We start from the raw sequence: 231 nt of genomic DNA on the forward strand, positions 1-231 counted from the left end.
CATCGTCTTGGTTTGGTATACCAAGAACACCGTTGATGTAGTTGGAGGTAAATGTGATATCAATCTCCCGTACAAAAACCGTATTTTGCCCCTGGTTTTGTAGGTTAGCATAAAATTCTTTTACCAGGGGCACAATAGGGTCAATTGGGTGACAGCAGAAAATCTGCCAACCCTTCGAGATTATCACATCAGAAATAAATCCCGGCTGGCCTAAGGTAGGGCTATCATGCA

This window comes from Morus notabilis, unplaced genomic scaffold (assembly GCF_000414095.1).
Source record: "Morus notabilis unplaced genomic scaffold, ASM41409v2 Scaffold69, whole genome shotgun sequence".
Taxonomy (NCBI): Eukaryota; Viridiplantae; Streptophyta; class Magnoliopsida; order Rosales; family Moraceae; genus Morus; species Morus notabilis.